This window comes from Bombus terrestris, chromosome 6 (genome assembly GCF_910591885.1).
Source record: "Bombus terrestris chromosome 6, iyBomTerr1.2, whole genome shotgun sequence".
In the NCBI taxonomy this organism is placed as follows: domain Eukaryota; kingdom Metazoa; phylum Arthropoda; class Insecta; order Hymenoptera; family Apidae; genus Bombus; species Bombus terrestris.
The window spans coordinates 13595484-13606108 of record NC_063274.1 but is presented as its reverse complement, the minus strand read 5'-3'; the positions used below and the strand labels follow the sequence as shown (position 1 = coordinate 13606108).

Sequence of the window (10625 nt, the reverse complement as noted above, 5' to 3'; positions counted from 1 at the left end):
TCCGATCAATTACGAACGTAATACCATAGGAGGAGGAAATATAAAGCTCATATTATTGCGAACGATCGTGTTCCAAGAAAAACTTATCGATCGTGCTAATAACCGCGTTAAAATTGATCTTAGATCCAATAGCCTAAAAAAAGAACAATTCCTTGAAGCTGGGAAAAGAAGTTAAAGTAAATAAAGGCTAAAAGAGAACCGAAGAATCTGAATACGAAATAAAACACTAACGAAGTGTTTCGAAAAATAAAAGCGAGTCGGGATAGAGAGGTCAACGAATAATTTTACACTCGGTACAAACAGCCGCGCGATGCCAGAGAATCGGAACTAATCTGTGCACGGTTTTATCATCGTGGCGTGGAACGCTCTCTAAAAACCTAGTCGAAAAACCACACGTTATATCCATGGTAATACCGCTGAATACTCGGGGAATTTTGTACCCAGCTCTCTTACTCTCTTTCTCTTTCTTCGTACTTTCTCACCTGCCTACACGGCAGAGTACACGGCGGTATCCTTAGCAGGGACCATTGTGTATACGCATCGTGTATTCACAGCTCCGCGAGACAAAAGAGACTACCTCCTTACGTGGTTCGGGAACGACTGGCCCGGGTGAGAGATGAGACTACGTAGTAGTCAAGCGCGGATTCGTAACTCGCCATCCGATTGGTCGGAGCCGCACGCTCATTGGTCGATTCTCTCGGCGTTTCGACGGCTACTCCACGCGGACTGTATCTTCTATCCTTGTTCCACTCGTTACGAACAGATTGTCGTTTTCGTCCCGCTTATACGATAACCATGTTCCTTCTCTGTTTCTCTATCGGCGGGATATTCAAACGTCATCGTTGCACTCGTGACAGATACGATAGCAACCACGGCCGGCTGTTCTCGAGTCTCTCATTCTCCTTCTCGCAGTCTTTCCTTGCCTCTCGGCTCTTCAATCCTTCTTTCTCTTTCACCCTACTCACCCTTCTCCATCAACGTATCTCTGTTCATCGTTTGGTCGCTTTCTCTCTGTCCCGCGAAAACAGTCTCTCAGCAGCAAAGCAGCGAGATCCCCCGGACGAGATATGAATTCACGTTCCTCCTTTTATATTCCACGCTCGCCTGCCCTCCATTTTGCTTGCTCGAGTCCCTTGTCTGCCTCGCCGATCTGCGACTACCGTATGTGTCGGCTGCACGGCTATCTCACAGGCTTCTCTTCTCTCCTTTTTTCCCCGTCTCTTTCTCGCTCTCGTCCGATCTTCTCCCGCTATATACGCGTATGATCGTGTTGTTCCGACGTCGTCGTAGTCGTCTTCGTCGTCTTTTCCGTTGTCTTCGTCGCCGCTGCCATCGTCGTCTCGTCGTCGTCAAGCTCTCTTGGTCGCCGACGTGTCTTCGTGCTGCTCCGTACGATAGACGCGTATATACCTACTACGAGTAAGTATGTACATGCTTGCACGTATACAATGATGTGCAAGCGTACATATACACGGATGACATACTGAAATATCTATGTGCTCGTACAAAACGTGGTCAACTGTGGACGCCGAGAAAAAGATACAGGGAATAGGTTCATACAGTGTTTGCCCTATATGTAATGCAAAGAAGACAGAGATAGCGTTATACGAAGGAAAAGAAGAAGCAAAAGGAAGAAGTAGCCATCGCTATGGGAGAAGATGGAGAAGGGTAGAAGGAGAAACGAAGCGTAAATATTAAAAACAATCCATCAATTAGCGTTAATGCCCGAGCATTAAGCGAGACTGCTGCTCTCTTCTCGCTCTCCGCGGAGACACGTGTTCGTGTATAACTGTGTAACGGTCACACGAACTTCTCCGTCGCGCATCTATGCGTATATGTGTACACACGCGACGACTGGTAGGTATCATTTCGGTTCGTTAGGCGCGGCCTGCTGTCGTATAGGCGTTACGCAGTGTACATACGTCGTGTGCAAGGTATACATATGTAAAATGTACACACGTGCGGTTGCACTACGTCCATCTGTACCTACACAATTATGCAGCCTCTATATGTACGTACACATGTACGAAGCTCTGTATAGGCACGCCTGGATGTGTGTGTATGTATGTATGTATGTACATACGTGTGTAAGTGACATGTGTATATATATATGCATACGCGTGTGCACATACTCATACGTATATGCATGTACATGTACATATAAAGAAGTCTGGCCATCGGTTGCCGATGATTCGCATCGTAGAAACGTTTCCTCTCGTTGGCTAGCCGCCTTGTAAACGACTGGACGATCATTCGAACGGAAATGCTGGATCGGGACGAAAAGCCGGAATCGAGTCCCACTTGCTTTCCTTACCTGGCTGAATAGCTTCTTCGGGTTACACCTGTGTATACCTAGGCGAGTCAAGTAGGAAAGGAAATGGAAATCCGTTAGGCTGCTGCTAGACGGCACCTGATTAACACGCATTCGTGTTTATTCTCTGTATTTTAGGGATTATGTTGGACACAATAGTTTTCCTCGATGCAATAAATACTTTAATTTTGGTAAATTTCATAAAGTTGTAGAATGGGTGCAAATAAGAGAGAGAGAGAAAAAAAAGGAAATAGGTCGGGAAAAATAATGGCGGGAGAAATTTTAAACAAATCCTTGGAATAAAACAAGAATTCGATGAAAAACAGAATTTGATAATACAGAAGGATTGAAAAAATGTACTACCACAGTTATTGAGTTCTCATTTCTAATAGATTAATATGTGTTTGTATATCAGCGTGTATGTATATACGGATTTGTATTTCTTTGTACAATTTTCAATATAGTTTTATATAATATTTTTATTTCCTTTTGTTCGATGAAGTTATTGATGAATAGATCTATGTGGTTATTCGTTATTCAAAAAAATTTCGCGATAAGTATAAACGTCAGAAATAAAAGCGTCACTACTTTACATTTATGGATTGAAATCCGAGAGGTATATACCATAAGGTAAGGGAAAACCCTTCTTGAGATAGCGTACATTCACACGTGTACAGTACTCGACGATGACACACGCGATACCTCTATTTTCTGATTTATTCGAAGAAGGTTTTATTTCACTTGAATAAGAGATTGCTCGTTATATTCGAGCAACTCCGTTTTATTCGCAACTTTTAGTCACGGACCATACGAAATAAAAGTTTGTTCAAAAAATTTATGTCATATTTCATTTGAGTATAATCGTATTTTAACGTTCTATTTAAGATTAAAAAAAAAATATATATATATTCGAGATATTTTATTCAAACCAAGTTTCATCCGAAAAATTTATTCGAAATTTCATTCGTGTTAGCATTTTATGCGAATAAAGTCCAATTTTGCTGTGGGGACAGTGAGTAGAGAGATTCAGCCGATTTACCAGAGGACAACCGTTTCGTGCATTCCCGAGACAGTTGTCGTACCACTGCTGCGATTAGGTGTATTGTGGAGTTCACGAGTTTTGGCTAATCGGGACTATTCTTCGAGCGAAGATTAAAGCAAAATCGCCCTCTGACTTGAAGTTTTACGTGTTCTCCGGTGTTTCTTACGTGCATTTATGCAACTAATGATTTCAAAAAGGAATGGAAAATTCATGAAAAATTCAACGATATGTGAAATTTATAATATATTCGTATACAAAAACGGGCCATTCTCTAAATAATTTCCTATCTCGTATATCAGAACGCTGGATGTAAATTACAAAGTACAAAGTTAGCACGCTTACTTGATATACAAGGTTAGTACGCTTACTTGATATACAAAGCTAACCTGTTGACTAGTAAAGACAAGTTAACCTTTGAACTTAATAATTGATTTATCCGAGGATATTCCGGTTTTAATGCATCGTTACGTCGCTATTACATTCTGCTATTACACGTACATTATATTATATTCATATTTTAAAACGTCAAAATGCATCTAGCTAGAGTTAACCCGTGTTTTGTTAATTTTTAATTCCATCTGAAAAAGAAGTCTCTATCTGAAAGGCGACCTAGTTAACAGGTTAAGACAAGGAACGCTAACGAAGGACAATCACGAGCAAGACGTGAAATTTTTAAAGGAAACCGAGCTTGAAAAGTAGGTAGCCGGTATAAAGTATAAACGAATTCTAAAGGGCTAACCACAACTATGCCAACTTTTCTCTTTTATCATTTATGAAAAAGACGACTTCGTTTTGCTTTTAAATCGTAAACTTTCATAAGAAAAATCAAATATTCTCCTACAGTTTCATTATAGAAAATATTGCCAATTATATGCATACATAACGACTATTGTGAAGACTGACTACCTTTGTAAGGTTGGCAATTAGAAACCATTCAATGACGAAAGATAAGAATTAAATAAATAATAAAATAAATAAAATAATAATAACCGAAGCTTCTTTACTATATTTTGAAATTCGCGTAGCAAATTAAAATTCCTGTTACACGGTAAAATCCTCTCGATTGTCGATAGATACATAGAATACGATTTTAGAATACAATTTACAAATAGAAAACTATTTACTATAGCCTTCTATACATATATACTTACCATAAACAATATTTAAAGAATTCCTGGTACCCGCACACGAACACGCTGAACCCAATTTCTGCAGCAATCGGTAGCCTCAAAAATGCCTTAAAACACGAACAGCTCGTTACATGGAACATTCCTGCCTCTTGATATTTTCTCACATTACAGGTGACCGATATGTTTTCGTTTACCGCGTGGCCTGCTACGTATACGTGGTTACGTGGTCGCAATCGTACGGGATCCCGTGAAAGGATCTCGTTAAGCCTCGCCACGATCGTATTTGGACTTTTTCATCGAATAAACGGTCCACCGGGATCGCATTAATATGGAACCCCGACGACCGGTATAATTAACTCGTCCACAACGCTTATTTATTCGATCGGCCCGTATCGCTATCCGCGTAAAACAGCCTGTCAAACGTGGCCACCGATGAACCTGTTCCGCGTCGGACTGTGTCGAGATAATCCGGTAAGACGTTTAGCCAGCATGTTGGTCAGTTTTAATCGGGATCATCCTGTATCACCAACTTACGTTTCTGTTTTGCTGATTTTATAGGATGGGGCTCCTGATTGAAACGCGTTGAGACGCGCAGTTGCTTTAAATACGACAGCATTAACGATAGAGGCATGAAATTTGCATCAAAGAAATTTAAATGACAAGTATATGAAAAATTTATGATGCAAGGAGAAATAAAAATTTTCATTCATGTACGAGTCCCTTATATTCGTTAAACATGTTTGTTAACGAACTTCTTAATTTCATCAAATAAGTAGATAATTATTATATTTCGATTTTCAAGAAACGAACGTTCCATTTGTATAAATTTATCGTTGGTCTATTGCAAGAAGATGACGTAAATGACATTAGATCTTAAGATAAACTACGGTAAGCAAGTGCATTAACGAAATGTTACTAATTTCCAAGAAGCATATACAAAAAATATTCTACCTTTCCGAAATCAAAATTCTGGAAATCTTGCTCCTCGATCACCTCGTGATTACATTCTTTTATCATCATACACAAGAGTCTATTACGAATTAAAGAAACCACTGCCGTCCCAAAAAGGACGAGCAAATTAATAAACGAAATCCGAAAGAAAAGAAGAGAAACAAGTATAAAAGACGAACGAAATAATGGAGCCTGGAACGAGGAAAAAGAAGAAAGGAAAAGAAGAAAGGAAAAGAAGAAGGTGTGGGAAAGAGGCGAGGTTGGAGCATTTGATAGAACACTTTGTGCCTCAAGCGTGGCCAGTGCAACGACATGCATCGGCCACAGCAAGGGCGACATTATCGCCGGTTGCACACACCGCGCGGCTGCGGATGGTGCGGTATGGTGGTTAGGGGCGGTTAGGGCAGTGCACCACAAGGGTGGTCAAACCGCAAACGAGACCACCGTCCTGGCTATCTGCTATCTGGATAACCACCGCCGCCGCCGATGCCCTCCGCCTCCGCGTTCGCCTCCTGCACACCTCCGCCTCCGGAATGAGAGAGACGGACAAGGTAAAAGAGACAGAGAGAACGACATCACGTTACCGTTTCCACCCACCGGGTCCTCGTCGTCGAACCGACGATACCCGTCGACGTAACGCTCGCTTATCTCGCTAATTTCGAGCCGATCGATCATCGAAACGCTCGTAAGAACGCGTTAACGAGCTGTCGCGTCTCCGCTTAGTCATGTCGCTCCTCTTTTTTTTCTTTTTATTTTATGGCACACGCGTTCAAGAGCAGACTTTTTTCTTCCCTTTTCTTTTAAGCTTTTCTTTTTCCAACGTTTCGTTCTGTGAATGGGCCTCCGGTGGCACGAGACAAGAAAATGTTCACTTGTGCCGCGTGAACGAGGAGGATCGAGGAGCTGATACGTGGAGCGTTAACGATCTCCTTGGGTGGCACGGTAATTACTTAATGCCGAAGTTTTCAAGGCTTTTTAAGATGCGAAGAGAGGAAGAATACGTTTAATCGCGATGCTATTCGGCTTTTTGTGGAGAATTGTATTGTCGTGATTGCCAGTTGTATGTTTCGAGTGCGCATTTTATCGCTGGTTTATATGACTCGAAGAAACTCTCTTTTTGTTAATAAGTACTTGTTGCCGCTGCTTTTTGGAGGGATGTGTAATTTGTTGAAACGATGGTATGACGAGATATGAAGAATTGGGATGATTGTCAGTCCGCTTATGTGTTATTAGGAGAATTTAATAACGCACAATTTCTGCTATTTTATATCCAGACTGTATAGCAAAACAGCTTCAATATGCAATTACCGCAATTAATCCCAATCAAAAGATACCAATATCCAATCATCGTTATCCAAAAGTCTAATTTTTCTGCCTTCTGTTCTCGTCAATATGCAAAATCGCGAATCAACGAAATCGTCCGACAACCTCCAATCCCATATCTCGCGTACATCATCTCGCTATTCATTTGACCGAATACATCTATTCAAAATCACAAGACCTCACTAACGAAACAGTATCAGAAGCATCCTTAAAAATCCGTAAAACAGAAATCAAATGTTTCTCATTCCTCCGAAAGAACAAATTCAACAGCCTTTAATTTCAATGAATTTCAAATCTACGTAGATATAGGTCGCTGCATATCCATCGAGTATCGCAAAACTGATCGACGACGATCGTCGTGGAGCAAGAACTATCGAGCAACGCGATTTTCGCTTCGCTCGATTACGTAAATCACACGCGTCCGTTTAACTAGTCTCAACAAGAGCAACTCTTATTTAATCGATCTCGGTTAATCGTCGATCCTTATCGATCGTCCCTATATCCCACTCTTAAATCGAGCCATTCGAACGATCTCTGTACATGTACAACTCATCCCCTTGCATACTCCTACTGGCTGTGATTTCACGCAAGGGAACGCCCCGAGGGAAACCGCGAAGTACGCGGTGGTGTCGCAATTTTTCAAGTGGAACGAAAAAAACCACTGCGGCGGTGGCTGAGTTTTTGCGACCGGTCGGCGATCGTAGACGCTAGAAGGAGAACGAATAAATTGAATAGCCCAGGAGGGGAAGGGTTTCTTTGTGCAAGGTGCGAGGATAAAAATCTCCGGTCGCCGTGTGCAATTACCTTGGCATGTAATTGCAGCGATTCACTCAGCTGCGCCTCGACCAGGCTGCACGATAAATTCCTCCTTCTTCGCCTTCCTTTCTGCCCTCCTCCTCTTACCCTTTCTGTGCTATTCGTTCTCTTTCCATCATTCTCTCTCTTGCTCTCTGTGTTTCGCTTTTTCTCTTTCTGGTTTCGTTTACGGCTACCGAGAAATTTAAGCGCACCACGGCTCATCGGCTAAAGGGGCGCCTGTATATTTATGCGACGCACAGAGGGAGAGTGCAGCAACGTTTTATGCCCGTACACATGTTTAGCTGCGTTTACGATCCCGCGAGCCAGCTGCCGTTTTACGTGGATCCCTCGATCGTTTCCTCGTCTTTTCCGAGGACGAGCCGCACGTTTCTAACCTGGTAAATCTGCTCTCCGTTTGCTGCTGATTTTAATCTCCTACCGACCTCTAATTCACGCGGTCACGGGCTGCTCCAGTTAGGCTCGATCGTCCGAGTAATTGCACCTTTGCGAGGTTTTTAACATCAATTTTTCTGTTTCGATGCGCGTGACACTTTCCCTTTGTACTTTTGCATTAGATAATCCATGAGTCTTTCGGATTGCGCGGCGAACCTTTTTTTATTCTTTATTTGTAGCTTTATTTGTCTTTATTAACACGTTGGTCGCCCAGCGTGACTCGGCTGAGTTTCCTGCGGGTCCCAAGTCCAACCGCCGGTACGCAGAACGTAAATAGAGCGACAAGCGGGGATTCATTGTTTATCGCCTGTGATTCATTGTAAAGATTATTTACTTCTGAAATGGAGAAAGCAATAAGGTTTCCAGCTAGAGTATTCCGAGCGATCTCATGGCAGATATCTCAGATCTTTTATTTAGTCGAGAAACATACTTGTGAGACTTACATCAGTGATTTTTTCATCTTCAAAATGTTCAGTAAACAGCGTGAAAATATATTTACTATCGTTCGAAGTGCCCAAAATCACCTCAAATGTGTTTGAAGTGTTTTAACAAATACCATGCGATATAGCATAATGTAATATTTCAACCAGAATATAAATTAATAAAAAGTATGGTATAATGTGTTTACAATATTTTTATGTTGTATATCCTATATTTACTTAACTCGAACAAGAAGAGCGTCACCCATACCTGGGTGACCGGCCCCCACGAAATTATACCCGTCACATAGATATGGGTGACGTGGCGACCAACGTGTTAAATGGATCGATGATAGATAACAAGATCAGAATCCATCGGGTATTTTGAGAATGGTGTTCGCTCGTAATATCGAGTTCTTTGTAATTGATGTTATTTTGGAGTACGAGAAGGTATTATTCGATGCCATTACAGAGCAAATAATCTACAACTTTAGAATATATAATAAATCGCATTATATTAGACCTGCTGCAATTAAGTCAAAAATAATTGAAATAACATTATGATACGTTCGTATTCATTTTAGACAGATAGACAGAGATAGACAGAGAGAGAGAGAGGGAGAGGCAGAGAACGAGTATTTATAACATTAATATCATTTAAGAGCACTAGGAAATTATTACTGTGCTATTGTTGAACGTATTTTACGATCCGCTACAAGATGCGATAAGGGATAATATACTTTATATTTCTTGAAAGAAATGCCAGTAACCGTTCTCATTCTTTTTCCCTTGAAAAATTTTCTTCCCTAATTGTGAGAAACACGAAAATTAAAACGTCGAGTTACACGTATTTCTCGAAAAATATCCTTCCTCAGAATTCAGAGACAGTAGATTATCCAAACCAATCATTCTTGTTCCGATAATAATCAGCTGTTCCATCGAGACTCTGCTATATTTTATAATTAAAAGATCTTCGATGTAAATAGCGAAAGCGTTTCTCACAGAGAAAGAATCGAATCGAAAAGGATGCAACTTCGAAAAAAATGTTTCTGCGTTCAAATTCCAGGCAAAATGGCGAAAAAAAAAAAAGAGAAAAATTCGCGCCCCGTTTCGGTGTGCCGTGCGCGTTGCTCGTTAAACGATTCGTCGGTGGTATTGAAAACGTAAAAAGCGGAAGTCGAAAATCCATTATGCTTGGACGGCCGGGAAACGAAATTTTAGCGTTATGGACACGCAGGGATCGCAATATCGAAGCCGAGAGAGCGTTTCTCGCGCGCTTGTTTCGACACGCGCGAGCAGCTGCACCGTCCGCGGCTGTAGCAATTTTTGTCGTTGCATTAACACCGCAGAAAAACAACCGCCACTGGGGCTGGTTACGTTTTCATAGGCGTGCGTCACCTCAGCTTTTCGCGGTTTACACGATGGCTCTCCGGCCAAATGCGTGCGTACGCGTGTGCGTTGCCGATGTACACGCGTGAACAATGTGAACGCGCTCGATCAACCGGCGATATTTGATTTTTGTAACTGAAAAATCGAGAGATTACTTGGAAACTTTTAAACTGCCGGAGGTAGAAAACAGCTGGAACAGTAGTTGGCGTGTAGGTGCGCCTGTACGGGCCATGTAATATCTGTGCGTTTTTGATGTTACGATTTTTTTCTAACTGGTCCGTGTACAGATATGTACGGCTGTTTGCGCGCTCCTTTGTGTTCATTCTTTCACGTTATTTTTCTGCGAGCTAGAACAATGTGTTGTTATATTCGCTACAGCAGAATCTTTCCACGTGTTAGATGGATACAAATGTCAAATGTTGGTGATTTCGTACTTAATGACTTTGTCTTTTGATAAGTCGACATAAAACTAAATTTTATTTTCTTGCGTTCTAATTTCGCGACGTTTGAACGTCTGTATCTATTTATCTTTCGGCTTGTGAGATGTATGATACTCCTTAATCAGTCTGCGTTGGATCAGGTTTCTGGCCAAGCAAACGAATGGTTGATTACGTTCGTTTATAAAATGTTTGACAAATATTATTTATAAAAATCGTAAAAGATACATATATATAGATAGGCACATATGTTTAAAACACATACGATATATGTACACATATTCTTATCGACAATGTTCCAATTTTTTAAATTGATACACAAATCTCAATCTTTTTCTTTCCGTAGTATTATCAATTTTTACAGAGTGGAAA

General features: G+C 41.1%; 1 long non-coding RNA gene across 1 annotated transcript; it reads left to right on the top strand.

Moving 5' to 3' along the window:
• The first annotated feature begins 1314 nt into the window (after positions 1–1314).
• LOC125385299 lies at positions 1315–5475 on the top strand. Its single transcript, XR_007224378.1, has 3 exons — positions 1315–1419; positions 4655–4954; positions 5042–5475. It is a non-coding gene; the product is annotated as an uncharacterized LOC125385299 (long non-coding RNA).
• Positions 5476–10625: the final 5150 nt, after the last annotated feature.